We start from the raw sequence: 25,046 nt of genomic DNA, 5'->3' as shown, positions 1-25,046 counted from the left end.
ATCTGGTTGCTAATTTCCTGAAATCATAGAAGACAAAGGCTTCATGCTTATATTACTGCCTGGCAGATACAACAAACAAACAAACAAAAGAAATAAAAACTGGTACTTAGTAGAAGTTGTCTCAACTTCTTATGAAAACATTTCCACCATTATCTAATTAAAACAGTATGTAGTTTATATATAGTATTCCAAACTGCTCAAAATACAAATAAATAGTTTCCAGCAAGTACTGAACCCTATGTGAGCAAAGGCTAAATGAACAGTGTGATAATTAATTCCTGAGTGAACCAGATGGGGTAGGACTCGATAAGGTGCCATAACTCATATCTTTAATTGCTGTCAGTGTCTTAACAAGAAATTAATTTACTTAGATACATCTCTGTCTTACCTTTATTGGGGCAGTGCATTGGGTGACTGATATCAAAGATTAACTCCCCACTGATAATGCTGTTGCCTGTGCATAAGAAGCTAGTGACTATTGGAAAACTGCACCCAAGATGGGACCTCAAACTTACGCAGAAGTCTGATGAAGGCCATGGTTTCTATGTGGTGATATGTGGTGACTGCCATATAGCAGCTTTAGTAGACATATCTCTTTAGGAGGCATGCTCCTATCCATAGCAATTTATGAAATCTGAAGAAATGTTTCCTCAGTTTGATATGATGTGTCCTATACCTCTGCAATTTTTGATACTTGTTTGTGCCCATGGGTATGGATCATTATGCAGTTTAATTTTGATGGTGTATGTGGCAGAAAACCCAGGAAAAAGACATATAACCCAAGGTAACAAAATAGGTAGTTAGGTATGTTCAGGCTCAGGTGCTCTAAGTGAATTCAGAACCTGCTGGTTCTGGTGTTCTACCATGCAGACTATGTGTTACTTTGCAAAGAAATACAAAATGGCTACACAATATTTATTATTCTTTATTATTCCAGTTGGTGTGTGGAATATTCTCCAACACTTGAAGGTGCTGATTTCATGCAGTCTTCAAAAATTAACAAGTACTGATCTACATACTAATCCAGTAGTAGATTGGTTGACTATCAGGCTTCACGCACTTATGTTCAGTTATTTTCATTTACTTATAGTATTTCTGAGGATGTTTGGGGACATTGGCCAAGGATTTGGGGGACAGGAAGAAACTGATGTTGCAGATTGTTCTGCACAGCACAGAGCCCAGTCTCAATGAGGAATGTCAGAAATGGATGTGCTTTGTATTCCTGGGGTTCTAGAGACTTCAACTGGAACACTTTTTAGTGTATCCTATGAACATTTTCCTAGGGGAAAAGAGGAGAATTTCCTCTCCTGATCAAGATCTCTATGGTTAAGCACTGATGTAACAGAATGAGACAGGATGAGGTCTATCATGAATCTCACTCACATCTCCTTATGAAATTTGCCACGTAACTGCACAGCTTCCCATCCACACTGCTTCCACCAACACCTATATTCAAGTCCAGCCATGGCTATTTGAAAGTGTGTATCCAAAAACAGCTGTGAATAATATCTTTAGACATGCACAGGAAGACTGACTATTTTGCATTGTGTGATTGGAAGGCTATGAGAGAACCTGGGATGCCTCACTTAACCCAGAGGGGATGCCTTCAGCACAGTGGAACATTAGCTGTTCCCAATATTTTTAAAGTTTTATAATACAGTGACAAAAAATATCACTCAGACTAGGGAATTCTCATGGAAATATTTAGTCTTCTATCATGTGGGAAAGAGACTGCAGCTCTTAAGTTTTGTTCTGCAAATTCAGAGTCCAAGAGTAATTATTCCCCTTGTGGGATAAAGTTGATATATTTCACACAGTTGCTGAGAGAAATGATTAGGAATTAAGAGAAGTCCTTGCAAGACTCCTGAACTCAAGCTTTTTATTATGTCAGTGATATTACTTTAACAGACATAATTTATTATCTAAACCAATACTGTACATACTAATGGACATCGTGCACCTTTTCCATCCCTTTGGACTTCCTCTTGTATTAGCCTAAATCCATTCTCATCATAATTTCGCTGGTGTTTTAAAGGAATGGTGACTAGCATATATTTGCATATACACCCTCCCTGGTGACACTGTGTTTGTCACATCTGGTAATCAAATTTTCCAGACCATTCAGTGCATAAGTCAACCAATTATTCATCTCCCAGTTGTATGCCAGGTTACGTATATATATAGATGTAAAGATGAGATTTCTGCCCTTATTGAACTATGGTCTGTCTTTTTAAGTCTCATTTCTTGTCTTGGTTTAACAAAAACAAACAACAAACAAACAAACCACCTCTATTAGATAGCCTTGATTTGGATATTCTTAAAATATGACCTGAATATTTTTAATTTTATTTTTTTTCAGATTACTAGCAGTTCAGCAGGGATATTATAATTTCCATGTTATACATAACAGTGGAAAGAGATCCTGTGTGATTTCCACAAGCAGAAAGAGGCACTGCCTTCTCTTTTCCCTCCTTCCTAGAACCTGGTTTTGCTGCTCTGTATCCCAGGCAGTCAAGAGATGTTTTTCAGCAAAGTAACCCAGTTTTAGTCATAAAACTTCACTGTATACAGCAGGAACTCTTGTTTTAAAAACACCTGAAATGAAGACCCTGGGGAGGAAGGAATGACTAAATGACACACAAAATTTGCACTTTACTCAAGACAGTGGGAAAAGTGTGAGCTCTCTGTCTGTTACAAGGGACCGTGGGAGAGGGCTGAGTGCAGAAGAGCTTTGCGATGTCAGGTCTCCAGATGGTTACTGTCAGAGGTGAGAAGTGTTAATTAGGCAGCCCTGCCTTGAAGCAAGCCCCAGCTCTCTCCCACTGATGGTTCACACAGAATAATGCATTACCCAGCACCTTTCTTTGACTGGCACAAACAAGCTACAGGATGGAATCTTTTTACATCCTTCTTTCCAGCTAGTAAATCACATTTTGGGTATAATGAAATCTTCGTATTGTAGATATGAATGTATTTATTTTTTCTTCTGAGGGCAACAGGTCAATAAACAAGATTTAAACGTAGGCTTGTGTTTTTTGATTATTCAAATAGAATGCAATGCACCTAAATGTCATATCCACCTGAGGAAACGTTTATATGTCACTGAATAGAAATATCTCTATTCTAGATTTTGATTTGGTCAATAATTTTTTGAAGTTTTACTTTCTATTGCTATAATTCTTTTTCATGCCACAATTAGCTTATCTATGTAGTGCAGGCGAAGATGATCGCTCTCTCTTTTTAGAAACAAGACATTAAATAAATTTCATTAGAAGTTCTCTCCGTTGATACATTTTATTGATGGTCAGAAAGGTAGATTAGCACATGGACATACTGATTATTATTCAAATAGGAAATAATCATCCACACAACCACCTATTTTCATTTTCAGATACACAGTGTATTTTGCTGCAATTGTATTGATGGTAGTGTTTGATATTTTTAAGTGTCAGAACTGTGGACCTATATCATTACAGGAATTCTTTAACTGTTTTTCACTGATAAAACAGATACATATGGAGATGCAATTCAGTGATAGTCTGAGGGAGTGATGAATGATGAATATTATTGAAAATTGCTCTGAAGTGTTTCCCCCTGTGGTGTCAATACAGGACATTTCCAACTCCACAAACTATTAGCGCCTGGGGAGATACTTGAACTGTATGTTGACATTTAGCACATAAGAGACTGTGATTTTTGACTTTTTTTTCTCTCCCATGCAGTGCTGAGATGTGAGTATTGGAAAATATGGAAATCTAAGACCAGAACTCTCAGTCTTAAGAGCATGATGAGTTCTTGTTCCAACATACCACAGCGATTACTGCAAGATAGAAATGATCCCATGCGCACACATCCCAGGCAGGACCTCTGCAGATCAGTGCTGCAGGAGGCGCTTGGGAAGAATAAACAACTGCAGAGTGCTTTCTTCTTTTCACACATATCCAGAACTTGGCTGATGTTTTTAGATTGAAGGGCAATATTCCTTGTACCGTGTCAGTGGCAAGCTATGCTGTTTTCAAAGGCTAAGGTACAGCCCTGAGTGTTACAGGCTACAAGGGGGAAATTATTATTATTTCTTTTTCAGGGTGAGAAGAGTTGAGCTCTTATTTTTTTTTAAGGGAGCTCAGTTTGGCTATCTTTTTTTTTTTTTTTTCTTGCTCTTTCACCTGCAGACAATTACGGCTAGAAATGTTATTTCTTTCACTGGTCAAGGGCTAAGGATCCATTTGTTGGCACAGTCAGAAAATTGTCTATCCAAGTAATATAAAACAATTGTAAAGATATTTGCAGCCCACTTTATTTGCTATTACAATAAAACAAAGAGAATGTGAGGAATGAGGTCTGGCTTCATCTTTGAGCAGAGCAGGTTTCTAGAAAATGCACTTTAATTACATTTCTCTTTTTGGGGGGCTGTAAGGCAGATAAGTCTCTAAGGTTATTCTACATCAGAAAGATAACCAACATGTAGAACCTGCAAAAAGAATTGTTAGATGTAAAAATATTACTAACTCTGTACTTCATCTGGATGGTAAAAAAAAAGATGTCTTTGCTGGATCTAATCAATGAAGGCCAGGAAGAAGCAGTGCAAAAGCAATATCACAGCTTCTCAGAACAAGAGGCAGGAAAATATAGGTTTTACTAACTTTCAGGTTTTATACTGTTGCTGGTTGCAGTGGGTTGAAGGCAGAAGATGCATGCAAAATTAGCCCAGAGGACAGTGCAAGGCTGAGAGCCCAACTCTTCTTGACAAGAGAGACAAAGTGAGTCAGAAGCACAGGCTACTGAGACCTTGAGACAACATGATTCAGATGACAGGCTACTGAAGTTTGGATTCGTGGACTTAGATAGAAACAGAGTGATATTATAACCAACTCTTGTAGACTATGTTTATAGTAGGCTGAACAAGTTGGCCACATTTTCAGAAAAACACATTTTCTATCTCTCAGTGCTGATATGTAGCTTTTGCCACTTTGTGGGTAACTAAGAAAATATCAAAGCATCAGTAAATTATAGGCATCTTCTTTCATTTTAATTTTTATTTTTTTCTACAAGGAGCTGTAAACATTCTTATGATTACAACAGTCAGGTCTCAAATGCTGCATGCTCCAGATGACACAAGTACAAACCTGCCAAAATGATTATGCTTCAGCAGCATCAAATCCTGCTGGCCATGTCTCTGCACTTGTGTAAAGTAAATGTAAATCATCTGTGGTCAGTGCAGGCATTAATCATCATGTCAGTGTTGCAGTGAGCAGTATTTGACCTTCCACTGCATTTCTGGATGTTCCAACTGTGCAACAACTGCACCATGAAAAAGCTGATCATGCACCACAGGTTTTGGGAACTGCTGTTCATCACTGATGGTGCTTTAGGAATCTGCTCAGTAGTTAGTGCTCTGTGCCTGTGAGGTGAAGCATGTGGATTGTTGCATGTTTGGCCAGGATCAAAATCCATCTGCTGAAGCATGTTGCCACTACATGAGACCTTTCCTTCTGTCTGGGAACTGTTGAATCACAGCCTAAACCACTGATTGGTCACCTGAGGCAAGCACTGAGTCAGCCATGGGAGCACAGGTGAAGGCAATTCAGCTATGCTACCGGAAAGGGTGGAGCCTGGCTGCATCTCTCCTAAATCCCATTTAAGGGCTGACCCCCACTGGGGAATGGTTTCTTTCTGAAGATCCTTCTGTTTGCAGTTTTTCTTTGAGCCTAAGATGCAGGTGAGCACTTCCATTTATTTTTGGTTATTGCTTTCCATTGTGATAACCAGTCTAGTTATGTGACCTGTAAAGTGCCAGCCTAGTTATGATGCTCTTCAAATTGTATGTTTCTTGATTTTGCACCTTCTTTTCCACTTCCTTATCTTGTCAGAGTTGGTAATGCCTGTTCCTGAAAGGTTGTGGTTCAGCTGGGGGGCATTAAGCAGCATCTCCAGAGAACAAATTAAGGAAGGGGCTGCTCTGAGGTTGTACCAGACCTGGAAAGTAATTATGCATCAGCTTCTTGGAAAGGAGATGTAATGCCAGGTGGGAAGTAAGGTTAAAACTTAACTTAATGTTAAAATTAACAAATAGTTACTATGTTAAAGTATTTTTAAGAAAATATTTAGGGAGATTTGTAAGATGAGCTTCTATTGTGAAGGAGTTCCTATTATTTATTTATTTCTTGTTGAAGTGCTAAATGAAGATTCATATTGATTTAGATTCAGGTATTTGGGATCATTCTTAATAGTTACTGAAGTTAGGAGCCCAGATCATAAAATATAGGTAGATCATGTTCATCTGTAAAGTACAAGACAGGAAATGTTTGTCCTGCCCTCTGAGAAGCTGTCTCTGTTTAAGGATGTATAGACCCAAAAAAGGAATTTGATATGCTAAATCAGTCCTAAGACTCAAACTATCCAGGAATAACTACTTCCCTTGTTCCTTTTTTTTTTTTTTTTTTTTTTTTTTTTTTTAAATGCTTAGTTCTGTAAGTTTGATTTAAAAACAATAATAAAAAATTAAGTGATAAGTTCTTATAAGAAAATGGAATTTCGCTCTTTGTAATTAATAACTTACTTATGTTGTTGGACTCTTCAAGTTGAATTCACTTTTATTATTGTCATTGTTAGGAAAGTAGGCAGAGGCAAGAATACAAGCTGCAGGCCTTATTAGAGTGGACCAATGTTTGTTCTTTTTTGTGTGCTTGAGCAGGTTGCAGATACACCTATGGGAAGGAGCAGTGTAGGTTTGCATCACAAATGGTAGGCAGGAGAGGTTATAAGTAAGCCAGAGACACAGCCACTATGTTCGTGCATCGCTCGAGTCAGGTATAAAACACTCCAGCAAGTTACAAGAATAGGCCATGCTTTTATCAGTTCCCATTTTCCTGCAAACCTTGAAGAAGCAGCAGTGAACAAACAAAGGTGCATGTTTTGTTCTGTGGTCTCCAGAAATAGTGTCACACAGATTGAGTTGTGGAATAAGCTGTTTGGGAAAGGTGTTATTTTGTACTCTTGGAACTTTACTAAATTAGAAGTTATAGATTAAAGAGCTGCGAACTTGCCAGTGGCTTTATGAATAGGATTTTTAATACATTTGGATTTTAAGCCTCTTCGCACATTTTACTTGAAAAGCTCAGGTTTCCATTTTGGAGGCTGAGTTTGTATTTTAATGAATCAAAGTGTGAAAGAAACAGTGAGCTGTTAAGACTTAGGAGCAACAGTTATTCAGAACTGGCTATCAATAGAAAACTGCCTTCGATAGGCTACAGCTCCAAATGCTTGAAGGAAAAAGTGCTACCTATGTAGACAGCAATCTACAAAATATTTTTGTATTAAGACTGCACAGTGCTTGCTTTTGTCCTCACAAATAAGTATCTGAATGAAGGCTTACCATTTTCTGTTTGTTTCTTTTTATCTACTTAATTCACACAGAAAATAAAAAACATAGAAGATACTTGAATAAATAGCTATTCTTAAATTCTTTGAGAAAACTAAATATTTTAGTGACCAGGAGCCTGCTCAGATAAACTGGGATGAGAATACAGTGTTTATTTCTAAGTGGCCCAGTAGTGTTTCTGTCATGGCCCTGGAGATTCCTAGCACACCTCTGTTCTGAAATGGCTTCATAGAATAGCTGAAAGATTGCATAGGCAAGGCAATGCTGCAAAAGATTTTGATTTAGGAAAGTTATGTTTTTCTCTGGGTTGAGTTACTGAAGGCATTTCTGTCTTCTGCTGAAAGGAGGTTACTCAAAAAGGTTTTTTTTCCACTGGTGCTGTAAGAAGGCTGAGATAAAGAAATTGGGCATCAGTTGCCCTAAGCATTCACTTGGCCCTGAAGGTAAAAAGATTTGTATGCCACAACAGCAATAAAGGCCCTATTTAAGCAGGATAGACAAGACACTGAAATGTTGTTTGGCCAGGAAGCTGTACAGGAGAAGCAAGCATCAATGTGAACCCAAATGCAACCGTTATGAGAGAAGGTAGCAACACTGAAGCTTTAATGCTTTTGGTTTTGTGGCTGAATTACAGGTTTTTATTTATTTATTTTGCCCCAATTTTCTGTCAGTTCTCTGAATGCAGTATTAAAAGAAAAGATACTTGGTTTCAGATGTCATGAGTAACTGTTCAGCGTTACTCAATGACATCTGAGGAAAACAGGGCTTACAAGCGATCTGTGGTTTTAAATTAGATTTGCCAAATGCTACATAAAACAATCAGATACGCACAAATTAAAGCTGTTGACAGCCATTTGCAAGCTGGATTATAAGGAGATCAAGCTCAATGAATATTACTGCCAACAAATAATCTGAATTGTCTACTGTGAGTACAGAGTACTCAAGATAACTGGTGGCGTGTTTTAGGTAACAAAGTGGGTTTAAAACAAAAAATAGCCCTACCCTTCCACAAGAAAGCGTGCTTATAGCACCAACAGTTGTTTTGTTTTTTTTTAGTGGTGGTACAGGCTGCTTTATGACAACTGTTCTATTTGTGCTTGTAATTTTGAGATAAAGCAGAACCTCAGTTTTTATCAGCCTTTAAACAAAACCAGGGAAGTGTCAATTTTAATAATTCTTGATCAGCATTTTATCATGGTTGATTAACTGGAAAAAGAATTGAAAATCCAGTTTACTGGAAGGACTTGTGCAGTTTTGGGGGTTTCCTCTGATTTGACATGATGCTTTTTCTTTTGAATCCATATGCTTATCTAGGTTGTAACATGTGTTGGTTCTATCAGCTGATGTGAAGTAGTTTGCTGAGCTTCTCAGCACTACTAATATTTAGAAGCAGGTAGCATCCCATGGCAGCTGTACTGTCTTGGCTACTGAGCCAGCCCAGGCATCTCTGCACAGGGCTGCTTTGTGGTTTCAGTTTTGCAGTGAGACCAGCAAATGCATTTGCAGATGAGTTATACTTGACATCTCTAGGAGAGCTTGCCAAACTATTTCCAGTGAAACCTTTCTCTGACAGCATGTATCAGGAATTCAGCCATCAATCTCATCTGGGACTCATTTCTTGCTTCTCATCTCAAGTGGAGTATGCTTAATTCCCTTTTGTAGAAGCAAAGATGGCATGGAATAATAGTAGGAAAGAGGGGTGTAGAGTTGAATTGAGTGAGCTAGGTAAATTTTATTCTGACCTACACCCTGCTACAGAAGATAATGGGACAGATGTATGAATGTTTTCTTTCAAGAACAGAGGTAAATCCTACTTAGAGCTTTGTAATCGATGAGCAAAATTCCATAAAAATCCACTGTGGAGAGTCTGTAAAGCATGAGAAATCTCCTCTTCATCATATTAAAGATTCTATGTTTTATTTATCTTTAGACTTACCAGAGTTAAGTGTTACATATGGCAGAATAAAGTAAATTCAGAATTGTATCTGTTAAAAAAAGTTATAGCTGACTTAATTATCACTCCTGGATTTGCGTTACAAAGGAGGCTTTCAGTAGTACTACAAATACATCAGAAATGATCCTTAGCAAAGGTACAGTGAGGTTTCAGTGAGGGAACTTGACGAATATTTTCCATATGCCAATGTCATTTCCAGGGTCATATGCAGTGAATGTTTTCTATAACTCCAGTTTGTCATTTATTGTTTAGTATCTGATTTCCATTTTCCATTGCTTTCAATTAAAATTAGATAATATGGCAGAGGAAGAAAGCTATCTAAAACTAAAGCTGGATCTATTACTAATAGTATATTTATTGAAGAGGCAAATTTCTGCCTCTTACAACTCTATAGAAGGTAGCTAAAGTAAGGACTAAAGTTCTGCTAAAACAAATGAACCAGTAAGAAAAAAAAAGACATTTGCGACAGGTGAATGTGCTCTCAATTGAGTGCAGAGAGCTCTCTTCATCCTTTAAAAAAAAAAAAAAAAACAAAAAACAAAAAAAACAAAACAAAAAAAAAAAAAACACAACAAACAAATAAGTGAATAAGGATTCTAAAAATTTGCTAAGGTAAATGTATTCTACATCCAAATTGTAAAATCATTATGTGTGGTTTAGATTGGTATTCCTGGTGGGTGCTCTCTTTGTAGCTAATACTATGCAGTTCTTGAAGTCTTTGCCCCTTTGTCTGTGGGAAATGTCAGCCCAGAATCTGAATTATAAGAAAGATTTTATGAGTGCTGTAATTATATACACACAATGAGACACATTCCAGTCCCTTGGAATTGGTATTGCATCCATTGGATGTCATTCTGGGAGAAACCAGGTATTCAGTATATAAAATTATCTGATATCATCAGATTCTTCAAACCCTTTATCCAACTGGACCATGTTTGCTAAACCAGAAGAATGTAAAATCCCAAATGTAAGAATTCCTTGTTTATTTCAGTTTCGTTATACGAAACTAGTTTGTTTTGGAATATCAGTTTGCTCATATCTCTCAGTTGATCAGTTTTATTTCTTGCATACTTATAGACCTAATTGGCCAGAATACAAAGAGCATTTATGTGCTAGTAGAGGTGATGAACTTTAAATCGCCACAAGGAATTGCTGTAATCGCTCCAAGTGCCACAAGCTTGTGGAAGCAATGATGGGTCTTAAGGGATGAAAAACTTAGACTGGGCAGGTCAAGCACCAGCTGGAACAGAAAAGTGAACCTTTGTGCAATGAACAATAAAAACAGAGAGAACACAAAGTGAAGTTACAAGGTGAAGAATTAGTGCCAGTGTTACCAAGCAGTGCACAGGTGACAAATTATGACTTATGTCCCATGGCCAGCATACACCATCCTCACCCCTGCAGGATGGAAATCAGCGGCTTCAGGGTAAGAATATTACTAATGTTTAAGTATTTCTACTGCATTTTTATGGTATGACCATCACAAGAGAAAATTTGAGAGAATTCACATTTGGTCATTGAGCAAGGTATACAGGAAAATTATGGGGTCCATGCATTCAGTATGCCAGGTATGGAAGCCTTGAAGATTTGCTCCCAGTCATGAGATGTGCTGGTTAAAATAAATGAAAACACGTAACTGTGTAGTTCATGATTTATGAGATTGACCTCTAAGAGTGAGCTCTGAGATAGCTAGCAGCAAAGTCTGTGCAATCCTGTAATACTTAGCTATTAAGCACTGTCCTTTTTTGTCTATTGTGGTAAAATTTGCATTTTGATTAAACTAGTGAAATATTTTGCGAAACAAAAAAGCCCCTTATTAAATGTAATTATGTCTCAGGTCTAGGCGAATATTTTTACCGAAGAAAAAACCACTGATTTCTCCCTATCTTTTGTATTATGAAAAAAATATGGTTACAGTAGCTGGATAAATTAATAACAATAGATAACCCAACTAATCATGTTAGCAAACTGCTAAGAGCTTAAAATGATGTCCATGTTTTTGTTACTTGTTTTTAACAGGAACTGGGAGCCTGTTTTGTTTTAAAGTATATTTTAATTCCCACACAATGTAGAAGTCTGGTATTGATTTGGGGTGTACTTCCAGATACTAAAACAGTGCTGCTGATATAATAAGTTTTGAAGTGCCCTTTAGCTCTCTTGTTGCTTAGTTAATTACTTTGTTAGGTGTAATTCCCAAGGTCTAAGATAACGCATCAGTTGACTGATGCTCTTTCTCATGCTGGTACTTTGAGAAAATAAAATTGATTATTTCTTCCTCATCTTTTGTAGACCTTGCCACCTCACGATCTGTGATTATATCACCAGCTGGGACACATGCTGGGGAGGAATAAAGTGAACTGGAGCCAGATAATAACTTTTTCCATTCAGAGGGAGTGTGTGAATCTCCTCAAGGAACAGAATGCCTGAAATCGTTGGATTCCGGGGTAGCTCAAACTATGATAAACTCAAATGTATGATTGCAGCTCTTAAAGTGTAATAAGACCCAACTGTACAGTGAAGCATTTCCAGACATATGTATGTGATATGGGAAGAATCAGGTGCAAAAATTTGTCTGGACATAAGCTGCAAAAAGTAATCTGTGAAATGTAAAAAATCTAGGGAACTCTCTAACACAAAACTTCATTTATATTTATTCATACCCACCATATTTCTCCTCAGTTTTTTTTCTTTTGTTGTTTTACTTTTTTTGGGGGGGGGGGCAGGGGGGAATATGTCTCCTTACATCTGTGTTCACTCCCAATAACTGAACTGTAGCAAGAATGTCTATATAATACTTCAAAATACCATGTAGATGTGAGAAATGTTATGCATGAGTTAGAAAAAAAAAAAAACAAACTGGCTTTGGAATCTTGAACAAGCCCAGATTAAGACCCCAATGACCCAGTGGCAAATTGCAAGAGTGTTCTGATCCAAAAGGAAATTTCCCAAGAGTAACGTTGATTTTATGCATAGGCGGGAGAAAGAAGTTAGAGGGGGAAGCAGCAGGCTTGAGAAAGGCAAAACTGACAGCAGTATTAAATCACAGGCTGGAGTTGTTCATTTGTATGAAACAGTAGTTTGTATTGTAGGTGTATGTAAAATATATGTATTTCACAGAAGCAAGGTGGAAATGAGCTTGCAAAGTGTTAATGAGATCTTCCTAAAGTCAGATGGTCTTTGGTCTAGAAGAGAAGGAAAAAATGCAAGTGTTAGCTGCCAAATTCTTGGATGATTGATTTTTAGCATAGTTTTTCTGTTTGCATGATGCACTCTCTACTAGTGAAATCAGGATTGTGTATATTCTTGCAAAGTATTTTTAGAAAACTATGAAGAATTATCTGGAAGCAAATTGGAGGAGAAAATTGTCCTAAATTATGAAAATATTTAAATATAATGTGAGATATCTGAGAAAATTCACTGGAAGAATAAAAAGCCTCTAAAAAAGCTACAGTAAATCACTGTGTGTGTAAACTTTTCCATTCTGTATATAGTTCGTAGCTAGGTTTGTCATTTAATTTCTACAAGTACTGTGAGAAATCAGCTAGCCTGGAAGGTTTTCAGGGCTTCTATTACTCTTTGGAAACTTAAAATGCCTGCGTGACTCCATACACCAAACTGCAGTTCTGTTGTTAAAGCTGTGGGTTTTATCAAGCTGCACATCATCATTGTTACTGAATTAAGAAGGAAAATATGATGTGCGCTAAATGGCTAGGAAATAGCTTGCCTGTTGGTGTTCAGAGCTTTCTTCTTTTTTACATCCACATTGGTTTTTAGGTTTGTAGGGTATTGCTTTATTTCCAAGGTAATTATGAGAGAGCTGAAGTTCTGTAACAACTTTGTATGAAAACTTCTATGAAATAATCAGAAGTTTTAAATTATCATTTAAGATTCTTCTATGTGATATTGATCCTGGTGATGACAACCTTTTTTTTAAATTATTATTATTTTTCCAGATGTAACAGGTAAATGTTTAAAATTCACATAAGCCTTTAGGAGTCTAAGGTACTCAACAATCTGAAATCTGACCTGCTGTGGTGTGAAGAATGGAAAACTTCTAAGAGATCAGGATGGTAGGTAGAAAAAGGAATAATGATTACAGCAATGGCAGAAAGAACAGAGATACCTGCAACAGTTCTAATGTGGTGAAAGGCCTGAACCCAAGCAGATACAGATAAGCCCATTAAAATGAATTTTCATTCTTGTAGTTTCATATATTTTATGTATAATTAATGAAATGAAAAAACATCATATGATACATCACAGTCCAATCAGGATTAAATTAGTACTTTTCTTCCACTTGTATCATTTAAATCTTTATTAAAAATGGGGAAATTATAGTTTTAAAGCTGAAGTTTCTTGTCGTTGCCAATGGTAAGCATGGCTAATAAAAAATTAAAACTAAAGTAGAGGAACACTTATAAGTATGAGTAACAGTGAAGGAACAGTTACAATATCTCTTTAGTAAGATCAACAAAACAAAGACAGTTTATCCTCTTCATATTGTGTGCATAAATATATCTTCCTATACACTTGTCAGTGACTGTGATGTAGTGAACAATTTGCATAGTTAAAAGATTCTCAGTAAATGAGCTGGTATATGTTCTTCTATTGCTGTCATCTGAAAAAAGTTTCCCTTAAAATCTACCAGATCAGCTTCTTAGACTACATCTATTAAGTATGAGTGATCAAAAAAGACTGGGGGAGAAAAAAGAAGACAAAACAAATACTCATTCAACCTCAGCCTGTGAAGTATCCTCATTTTGTGATCTTCATTTGATATCCTAAACAAGTACATTAGAAAAGCCTAATAAAATAAAAATTAAATACCACTTTTGCTCAGTACTTTTTTTCTGCAATGATCCTGTTCTGTCCTTCCTATTAATGAAGGGATTATGTAATTGAAAATGTAGTAAAGAAGTGAAGATTACAGTAATTATGGAGAGGATGGTTGGATATATTAAACAGAGTGCCCCTGGTAAACAAAAGGGGAAGGAAAGATGCAGTTTAGTTTAGGGAACAGGGTATGTTTGAGAGGGGAGGACAAGGATGGGAAATACCATTCAAAGTAACACACAGGAGTAAGAGCAGAAATACAGCTGAACTGTAAGTTGGTGTGTGTTCTAAGATGCTGAGTAATAGTACCTGGGGGGGCTGCATGTGTATGAAACTAGAATAGTTCTTTTAAGTCAGATGTTTACGTAAGACAGGCTTGCCCTATTAGTCCAAACAGTTTCTAGTACAGAGGCTCCCTGGCATTCTTCTAATTCTGTCTCACTGTAGTAAAAGATTGCAAATAATGAAACAAGTGCGGTCAAGCTGAACTGCGTAGATAACAAGTCCTTTTCTCTCAAATAGAGCGGCTTTAAAAATTACCCATTAATATGCTCTCTAGTAACAGAGATTTGATTGTAAGTGGTGTCTTTACAAGAAAGTGTTTTGGCTTATTTTATATTCAATATATTTTTTTGTTCAAAGCACTCCAGATGCTCCTATGTTCTCTTCATTCAAAACCATCAACAGCCATATGTCATAGAACTAAATACTTAATTGCAAAGATGTACCATCTGAAATCCAACTGCATCAAGGGAGAGGAGGTGAAATTTTGTTAGTAATCAGGCAAGAGAATGCAGGGAAGATGTATAAGTAATAAAGAAATATGCTCTGCATTCTTGCTGTTAGACAAGTTTTCAATTACTTCTGCTTCCCAGATAGAGGGGACAGAAACTGGTATCTCATATACATATGTGTGCCATTTATTCCTACATGTACCAACAAATGATTATTACAAAAGAGATGAAGGTTTGATAACACAGTGAAGAAAAGATTGCTTTTCAATGATGCCTCAACATAAGTCTCATTAGGAACCAACATGTATCCAATAGTGGTGTCAAAATGGAGCAAGAGGGAAGGTAGCATGAAGATTTGGCAGTTTGAGGACAAATCCTCATTTTTACCCTGGAAGTCCATAGGCCTGCACTGCCATTTCAAAATGAATCAGTTTGAGTGATCTTATCTTACATCTCCATGTGCAGCATCATAATAATTGTAATAAACTGCTGTTGTTCTATGGTCTGGTTTCAGCCTGCAATATCAATAATGTTCTTGGATATACCTTAAGATATACCCGGGTTTGTTTTGAAATTTTATACAACATAGATTAAATACAGTTTTAACCCCCAAAAGCCACATATTTCTCATAATATAATATTCAGTGCCAATTAACAATTATTCCAGCTTTTACCTTTTTTCCACTAGGGGTCAGTCAATAGATAGTAAACTTCCCTGTTGTAGAAAAATATGTTATTAAATTCTATTGCTGAATAACTCATGTGAAAATACTGAACAAGAAAATTATTGTATATGTAAACTTTAAGCAGGGAAAATTCCTTCTATCATATAGCTAATTTTTAGAAGCTTGACTACAGTTCCTACAAGGTGAAGTGTCACTAAACTCTCAACTAGTGAATAGTAAATGTGTTCAAACTATTGCTTATCTATGGTTTAGGGATAATCCAGATAGAAAGACTGGATTGATTGTGGAGTGTTTTGTGAATTGTAGGAACTCATTGAAAGCCCATGTAAGTCTCCTACCAAGCTGAAACTCAGTAAAACTACTGCATTCTTTTTAAAGGCAATCAGTCATATCTTAGAAGTGGAGAAGTATTGGAGTGCTTTGATACAGCTCTGTAGAGTTAAAGCTATTTGTCTGGCAAATGGAAACTCAGAAACTTTGCACTGACAGCATTTTCTACTGCCCTAATTTACAGCCTTCAAATCCAGGGTGTTTCCCAGGTGCTTTGAAACTGAAGAGCAAAAAGGCTGTGTGAGATGCCTCTTTCAAACATGTCTGCTGCTCTGAAGGGCATGCACTGATTGTAAGGACAACACCTCTGTACCCTTCATGCAAACAAGGACATTTTCCCACATGTGAGGCCATTCTTCCCAAAGGAGGAGGGTGTAGAACGAGGCCTTCTTTGTGAGGCATTTTCATAGATCACTTCTTTAATTATCTTTGTGGTCAGTCATAAATCTCTGCATTTCCTAGCAGGCCGGAAAGTAGTGAAAGGATGTGGCTGCTGAGTCCCTTAGTTTATCATGGCTTTACTTATTACATTTTCAGCAGGTAGCGCATCCAGAATTTCACTCCTTATCACTGTTTCTAGGCATGTAGTTTCATTTATTTTGAACATAATTGCAGTGTCCAGTGATCTGTTGTCTCACATGAAGCCCCGCTCAGTAATGAAGTCCATGGTCTGAGATGGTGAAGGCAGCGGGTCTTTAATCTGAAAGGCAATTTTGTCATCCCTTGGAAACCATTAAAGCTGAATGGCGTGTATATTGGCCACTGTATTTTGTGCTCAGTGAGTCCTTACCAAATACTTAATGTAAGTTACCTAATATTTCAATTTAAATGTTTCCACTGTACTCCCTGTTTTCCGCTCATTGTCATCAGTAGCAATGGTTTAATCACATTCAAAAAACACTTTGTTGTTGTTGTTGATGTTGCCACTTCTCTGTTGCAACTGCTTCAGTGCTGAGAAACAAGTATTTTCTCACAAGAATTTGCTACAATATTATTCACGAATGGAATAAATACATCATAAATGTGAGCAACAGGACTGACTCTATCAGTGTGGTATATTTGTGCAAAGGCAATATGCCTTCATTTGTCTACTTGTTGCTCAAATTTAGATGTGAGTCCTGCTTGCCATTACTGAGTTATAACACTAAAATATTTAACATCCAACTTAGGAAAACTGGAATATAATGCTTCTAATTAGCTGGCTTCTGCTATAAACCAGTGTGAGATGCCTGATTATGAAAACTTTAAAATACTTACAGTGTTTAAAAATTACTTAATAAAAGACAATTTGCCTGAAGATCCTGGTAGCACAAATCGCAGCTCACTAACACTCCGTTAACAAAGATATACGGAGGAGGAGTACCATTAGCACGGAAACTGTTTCATGGTAATTCAACTTCATAGCTGCCTATGAGGTAAAAAAGCTCATCTCTATGAAGGCCCTGGGGAGCAAGAAAAGCATTATTAAAACTTCCCATTTTCCAAAAACTATCTGTCAGACTGGACCTCTCAGCATTAAGCTAAAGTGGTGCACACAGTTTTGGGCATAGTCACAGGATTTTGGAGATCAATGGCAGTATTTTCAAAGAGAGTTATGTCTCTTGCCCTATCCACCTTGATTTTTATGACTAATGATATTTGAAAATATTCCTGGCTGTTGTAGCAAGAGAAGTGTGAGCTTGTAGAACTTTCAAATCCAATTTAAATTAGATTCCTGTTTGTGTTTCACAGTCAGGATGTATTCATATAAATGTGTTGATTTGGTATGTGATATTAGAAAATGTTATTTTCTCTGCTAATTTACCTTCAGACCTTAATCTCCTCTACATTAATCTGAATCAGCTAAAGATATAACTTGTGGCATCCATGTGAAAAGTAATGAACTTTGTTCTTTAAGCTTCACAGAAGGTTTTGCAGTTATGTTCCTTTGTTCGTTTTTGTACTGCTTGCAACAGAAGACCATTGTCAGAAACCTAGGGAATTCTGGCTTTATCATATCCTTTTAGTACTTTCACTTTGACAGACAGCTTTCCCCAAGAGAGAGCAGCAGGGCTGGTGGGAGGACAGCACAATTGCACAAAGTGACGAGCAGGGATGGAGATTTGGTAGAACAAACTCATTTTGCTTACATGTCAGAGGAGGTGTGAGGAGTTCCCAGGGGAGTCAGATTTTGGGCAAAAGTTGCTGAACTTTCCATCTTATGCTCTGAAGTGAGCAATTTGCCTCAGGGCTACTCTGGAAAATTTATCCTGTAAACTGCTATTTTTTCCTTACAAGGCAAGGCTAAATGAATTTGAGCTTCCACAAACTGAAGGGACACAAAGAGAAGATGCAGAGGTCTTAAAGGACCACAGCCCCTTTTTCATCACTGTTTGGTGTTCTTGCAGTCTTCTAGCACCATCCTACCTCAATGCTACTGAGCAGACACAGCTGAGGAATGCTGACTCACTATCCCACCCACATTAGTAATTGACACTTAAGCAGATCTTATGCTGCCACCTGAACTGTTCTCCTTCCTCAAGGCCATTTCTATCAGTCTGAAAAAATCCTGCAAAGCAGGTTCTCATTACATTCTTTTTACACCATACCAATTTCCCTCCATCCAGCTAGGCTACATTTATGCTCATTTCAATAAATCTACTTCAGCAGTTCCAGACCCATGCTGGAAGTACATCTCCAGTGATCTCCACAGGCTTTGCTCATTAACCAAATTGAAAAAGCATCTTCTCCAATTGCATCTCCTGAAAGCTGGTAAGCTGCAGAAGTGTTAAGTGGTTCTAGTGGTTAGGTGCCTTGCTGTGAATATCCTGAATGAGCAAGCCTACTTTGGCTGGGTTTATAAATCTAAATAAAATATGACTACTTGCCTCAGAATTAAAAACTCTTGAAGGCTCTTCAGGATTTTCAGGTAAAAAACCTCTATGCACTTTTCTTAAATTGGCATAGCTCCTAAGACCTCTCAGCTTTAGCGTTTTATGTTAGTCCTGCTTCAGTCTCTGATGTCTGAAATTCTGGTTCAGAAAAACTTAGTAAAGAAAGTGCTATGAAAGGCCATCATTCATTTACATCAGCTTGTGTTTGGGTGCAGACTGACCAGTTATGTACTTATATTTGTGGACGTTAATAGGGGTATACATGTATGTATACAGATTATAAGATAGTATGTCTTTATCCATTCAGTTACCCAATTTTTGGATGAATTCAGCAGAAGAAAATGAGTAAGTGTAAAAAAGGAATTGAAAGGAGAGTTGAGAATTCATAAGAAAAAGAAAAGAAAAGAAAAAATATAGTTATTTGAAAGGGATTTTAAGACTAGGCTGTGCATACTTTTTGCAAATTTTCTTTTACTATAAGTTAAGCATTACCTACTATACCATGAAAGACAACCATAGGAAACACTAAATCCAACAGCTGCAATGGCAGGTAAAGCCACTACTTAGATAACATTTCTCCTATCACATAGCAAGTTAGTATTTAGAAAGTAGGTGGCCATTTTTGTACTCACTGTGACTTGATACACCTACTGAGGGGGAAAAAGTTCATTCTGAATGCCACTCACTTCACCAGAATATACAAGACTGCAACATGAATAACAGAATGTTTTAAAAGCTGTTACAATAGATAGCTGCCAAATCCCAGAAGAAAAATTCTACACAGACACAGAGAAATGAAAACAAATTGGACGTACAATAACCTAAGCAGGGCTGGGAATCCAACTTTGGCTTTTCTGCAATAATCAGTGTCAGTCTGCTACCTGATCTTCTTTGTTCACTTATCCAAGAGATAAAAATTATGAAGTTAAGAGTTTGAATAGCTGGAGCTAGCTTGAATATGACTGGAAAAAAAAAAAGGGGTGGGGTGGGGGGATAATACTGTGTCATGGAATGTTGATTATTTTATGGCTAGTAGACCACTGTTTCTCTCTCCATGCCCTTGATAATGACAGGATGTTAAAAAAGATTTAAAAAAAAAAAACAAACTAATTTGTTTCTTCCAGTGTTTCTGCATAACGAATGAGTTGAAGGATACTGTATGATTAGTGCCTCACTCACCTGCAAGTTATTGCAGCTCAGCAAGTGAAGCTGTCAATGTCAGATGAACTTCGGCAATTACTCATGTGTGGGTTTGACACATGAATTATTAAGTAGTATTACTTCCCTGTCTTTTATTGCACCAGGTTACCCCCAGTGTGCCATGGGCTAAGAGTGAACATTGGATAGGGTTCACTGCTCTAAATTTAGGTACCTGTATCAGAGGGGTCTCTGCCTGAGCAGGTTGTCTAAGTTCACATTAGTCAGTGGAAACAAACAGGTGTGTCTGAGGTTCACTTCATCTCATCCTGGGATAGCTATTTAAAACAGCAGGTGAATCCTGCTCTACTGACTCTGAAAGGAGCCTACACAGTTAGCTCAGATACAATAATATAAGGTTATGAAATTAATCTTGTTTTGGAGAGCTGCTGTACTTCAGCTGATGAGTTGATTGTGAATGTGAACATGAAGTTATAATGGATGGTTTGTTATAATTTTTCACTAATGAAAGTAAAGAAAAAATAACTGAGATTTTAGTGAACATATATATATATGAAAAATCTTGATATTTTTAGAGAGAGAGTTAAGGTGGGATTCTTCTGATTTCTTAAACTAAATAAAGAATGGAGTCACACAGAAAGCTCACTGGCAAATAACATCAGCCAGTTTTTCTAGCATTTTTATTCTTTTATTTATGTATTTGTTTTTCTCAGATATTCACATTTTTATTTTGTTTCTTCTAATCTTTCAGACACTGGATGAATTTCCGTTTTGCAGTAGAAACGAACAATGGACTTGCCACAGCAGTCTGCCTCTGCTAACTCGAACAGCTCTCAAGGATAAACAGAACTTCTCATCAGGTATAATTGCTCAGTATTTTCAACAGTTCATCATTGAATAGTCATTTACTGTGGTTTCTGCATGCATACAAACCCTCATCCTTGTCTGTAGTTTTGGCAGTTTTGTACTTGCAGTAAGCTTATAGTATGTCTGGAAATCTGGTTTTGTTGTATGATGGTACATACCACAAAGGTATGAGGAATGAGGATGTGATGGGGCATGGGGTATGAGAAATCATGACCCCAGCACTCCATCTTCTCAGTTTCTGTGAAAACCAAGCAAGCTCTTGGGACCAAAAGACCTCGGATCTCCCCAACATGGGTACTTGGAAAAATTATCTGAGCATTAAAAACAGATTTAGATTTATTAGATTTTATTTATTTATGTTTGAGCCAACTCAGTTTGCTCTAGATTATAATGCGATGAGGTGAATATTATTAGATGGACTGAGTAAAACTGTCACCAACAATTGCATTCCACTTATCTAACCTCGTACGATCTCTACCTCATCTTTTTTAATAAGCCATGTGAGTATTGCAAATAACATCTACTGCAGCGTCAGTGAGGCAGATGGCCTTTCATTCATACCTCTTAGGTTTTCTAGCACAGCTGTATGCTCTATCTTGTGTTGGTTTGAGATTCGTGAAAAAAATATGCTTGGAGAATAATTCTTTTCCACTTGGCTTTGTCTTCCAGTCTGTCTCAGTGTAGCTACACAAGGACTTCCTCTAGCATAGCAAAAGGAGGACAGCTGCTGAACACTTGTGTCACAAAACAAAGGAGAGAAAATTCTCATTTCTAATAATAATGGAGTTCAAATTTAGGATTACGATGCTGACAAGTTATAAATGCTTTAGCCAAAAGAAACACTGTCAGAAAGGAACATATCAACGCATTTTTTCAAACTGTATGTTCTTGAGTACAGCACTTTTCTGGCTTATTTGCTTTTTACAGTCTTAGCATCGTTTCCTTTATTTATATTATTTATCATCTCAGTTTCACATGACTCATATTCCATTAGGAAAGCCCTGACTGGCTTGCAGCATGCATTTCTCTATGCTCACAGATATCCCCTATATCTGGATATCTCTCTGGCCTTCAAACAAAACCATGAGCAATTTCTCTACAGTTCCTTTCTCTTAGGTTGTGCTGTGGCTTCCCCATCATTCAGCTGTTGTGTACAGCTGGATAAAATCATGGCTGCACCAAAATGAATAGAATTTTTGTCTTTGATTTCAGTGATATCAGAACTTCTAACCAGATTAGGCCCAGTCACTGGCAGTTTTGAGAAATAACATGATGTATCCTCTTTACATGAAAAGGATTTTTTGAAAGGTTGTTCATAATCTGGAACAAGAGTAACACTTTATCTACTTGTTATGTTCACAAACAATACATCAATTAGATGCCCCATCCCTGGAGGCATTCAAGACCACTCTGGATGTGGCACTGGGCATCCTGATCTGGTGGTTGGAGGCTCTGCACATAGCAGGGGGGTTGAAACTAGATGATCATTGTGGTTCTTTTCAACTCAGGCCATTCTGTGATTCTGTGATCAAACTGATAACAAGAGAAGTGGCATTCAAAGTTTTACTGTCTTCTCCTACAGCCTCAGGAAAAATTACACCATTTCTGCTGGTTTTTAGAGTTGCTTGGAGGATCAACTGTGTGTTCCTTCACTTTGTCTAGATATCTGCAATGAGGTCAAGAATAGGAATATAGTGCCACTGACTATTCACTCAACACGTTGTTTTTACAGCTTTCAATAGAAATACAATACTGTTTACACAGTACATATTTCAAGATTGAAAATTAAAACAAACAAACAAAACAGAAAGAAGGGAAATGTTATTAAAAGTAAGAATGATTCCTGTTCCTACAGTTGTTTGTTTTCTACACAAATAATTCTTCCAGCTTAGGGATCTAATCTAATAGATTTTTTAGAGATATTTGTTACCATTACACTCTGGCTCTGCAGATAAGACTTTCAGAAAGTGTACGTTGCTAATATAAGTAATGGCTAAAATGACTGTGATAAGCCTGTTTCCACACTGTCTGAGAGGGTGTTATGTGAGACGCTGCCTTTAACTGTTTGTGCTTGCACAGATGATTGACTTAAAATCCCAACACCTGTGATCTCTGTAATGTTCCATCTATCTGTGCAGCTGTTCCTCTGAGACTGCTGCAGGCAGTAATTGATTAGTTCAGCAGCCCTTGAACATCATTTCAGTGTTATGAAAGCTGGTGAATTAAAAGCTACATTTCAGGAGCAGACAGCATCTTCCTCTGTGTTTACATGATAGTTCCCAGGTACCTTCTTTTTGCTGGAGCAGCCCTACTTTTTGCAAAACAGCTTATAAAAGCTTAGAAAAGGCCATTTTAAAGACAAAAAATTGCATGTCTCATCACCATTTCCTTCCCCAAAGTCACATCTCTTTCCATTTAATTTCAATCAACAAAGAGAATTCATCCTGAATCACAGAATAGGGGTTGGAAAGGACCTCCAGAGATCATCGAGTCCAGACCCCATGGACATGAATGGGGAACCAGGAGGTGGTGAGCATGGATGAAGCTCAGTGGGGAAAAAGCAACCAAGATACCTTGTTTCCAGTCCTTTTCTGGGAAAAAAAAAAATAAGGATGGTGATAGGGTTAAACACATTTATGGAATTAAGTAGGGTTATTGCTACCGAGGGAATGACATGATATTCAAAAATTAATTAATTAATTAATCTAGTTATCTAGTATCTATCTGTGATCTAGTTGTCAAAAAACACTCAACTAATTCATCCACACGTACTACAAAAATATTCTCTCTTAAAAAAGCAATATTTTAAACCATACTGTTTCATAATCTCTTGAAATAGAAAAATAAGCCAGTCTGGTGTGATTAGGTCTAATTTCCGAATTGGCATTTTTCTAGGAATATCACAACAAATAAATATCAAGCTGCCTAATGACAAGGTGAGCTGAGATCTTATCAAATCCACTGTATATCTTGTAAGTTTTATTGAAGCTCTGAGCTGAACTGTCCTTGTTGTGAAGTAGAAAGTAGCTCTGACTTCCAGACTAGCTTCTGATCTTTCCCAGTTATTCATAATTTCATCCATAATAACCATGGAGAATAATTAACCATGATGTTCTTTTCAATCATTTTCAATATACATGAAAAATGTTACATCCACTGGATCACCTTCCTATCCAATCTGTACTTAAAAACTGATCATACAGCATTTGCTCTTGTGCATTTCGGTGAATGAAACTGGATCTTTTCCATATTAACAGAAGCACAGTGCTTGCCTCTCATGACCTTCCTGTGACTTATTGAGCACAGTAATTCATAAAAGATTTTTTTTGGCTTTAGGTTATGTATCAGCATGCCCCACTGACTTGAGTACAGTTAATTTATCCATTCTTTATTGTGCTCTTTAACTTCTGGTCTCCATTTCTACTCACCTGCTAATATCAACTGAGTTAAGCATGCCATAAATTTTGTGGACACTAATATAAAAATGCAGTGCAGCCTACTCTGTGACATCTGTTAAGTGTAAGTAGTCTTGCTCCCTCAACAGAAGCATGTTGCATCTCCTGTCCTTTCCTCATCTTCTCTGGGAGTGCCACCACTTTACATTACTGCCATCCTTATTATCCACGGTGTTGCAATTGCTTGCTGTATGTGTCATCCAAAGTGTTTCTGCTTGCACTGCATTATTTGTCTAGAGTGCAGATAAAGGAAACTGTTAAATGGTTTTCTTCAAAATGTAGATCTACCAGAAAAATATATGAAAACCTTGATGATTTGCTCATTAAAGAAACCAACATCCTGCTAAGGAAACACTAGTAATTGTGATCCATTTCTGGCTAATAAGACAGAAGCAACTGCCTTATTCCATACTGAGAAAATTCAGATCTGTTAGTTCCTAAGCAGATATTCTGAAAATTAACATCTTTCTGGATGTGGTGTACTATTAAATCAAGCTGTGCTTTTAGGAAGATCTTCTAGTGCTTCTCGGAAAGTATTTCACTCTCTGGTGTCTGAAGGTTGAAGAAATTTCCTTGTACCTTTGTAGGGAGGTTGTTATTGTAGAAGCTTTCCACCAATGAGTGTGTGTGATTTTCATATGCCTTGGTCTGTTTGCTATAAAATATGGCTTTTTCAGGTAATAAAGGTAGCATGCTTTAACAATATTGGTGGATGTCATGACCTCAGCCATTGGATCCAACAACACAGGATAAACTCATGGATTTTTGCCTTTTT

General features: G+C 37.1%; 1 long non-coding RNA gene across 1 annotated transcript; it reads left to right on the top strand.

Moving 5' to 3' along the window:
- The first annotated feature begins 5,609 nt into the window (after positions 1 to 5,609).
- LOC140250303 (uncharacterized) lies at positions 5,610 to 12,981 on the top strand. Its single transcript, XR_011903132.1, has 3 exons — positions 5,610 to 5,719; positions 5,871 to 6,025; positions 11,625 to 12,981. It is a non-coding gene; the product is annotated as an uncharacterized lncRNA (long non-coding RNA).
- The last annotated feature ends 12,065 nt before the right edge of the window (positions 12,982 to 25,046 follow it).

This window comes from Excalfactoria chinensis, chromosome 3 (assembly GCF_039878825.1).
Source record: "Excalfactoria chinensis isolate bCotChi1 chromosome 3, bCotChi1.hap2, whole genome shotgun sequence".
Taxonomy (NCBI): domain Eukaryota; kingdom Metazoa; phylum Chordata; class Aves; order Galliformes; family Phasianidae; genus Excalfactoria; species Excalfactoria chinensis.
This window is presented reverse-complemented; position numbering and strand designations above follow the sequence as displayed.